Below are 468 nucleotides of genomic sequence, written 5' to 3' on the forward strand. Positions count from 1 at the left end.
ATATATATATATATATATGTATATATATATATATATATATATTTATGTATGTATATATATATGTATTGTTTATGTTTATTGTTTATGTTTGTATAAAATTCAAACATAAACCATAAACATAAACAAAATAAACATAAAGACACAACACATACAAATCCAGGGGCCCCCCATGGGCTTCAGGGGGCCCCCGGGGGGTCCAGGGGCCCCCAGGGGGTTCAGGGGGCCCCCAGAGGGTTCAGGGGCCCCCCAGGGGGGTTTGGGGTTTGGGGGCCCCTGTAGAGGGTTTAGGATTTGTTTAGGGTTTAGGGTTTCAGGGGCCCCCCAGAGGGATCAGGGGGCCCCCAGAGGGATAGGGGGGCCCCCATGGCATGCGGGGGCCCCCCAAAGGGTACAGGGGGCCCCCAAAGGGTACAGGGGGCCCCCAAAGGGTACAGGGGGGGGCCCCCCTGTACCCTCTTGGGGGGGGCC

The sequence above is a fragment of the Eimeria mitis genome, genomic scaffold (assembly GCF_000499745.2).
Source record: "Eimeria mitis Houghton genomic scaffold, Emh_scaff865, whole genome shotgun sequence".
In the NCBI taxonomy this organism is placed as follows: Eukaryota; Apicomplexa; class Conoidasida; order Eucoccidiorida; family Eimeriidae; genus Eimeria; species Eimeria mitis.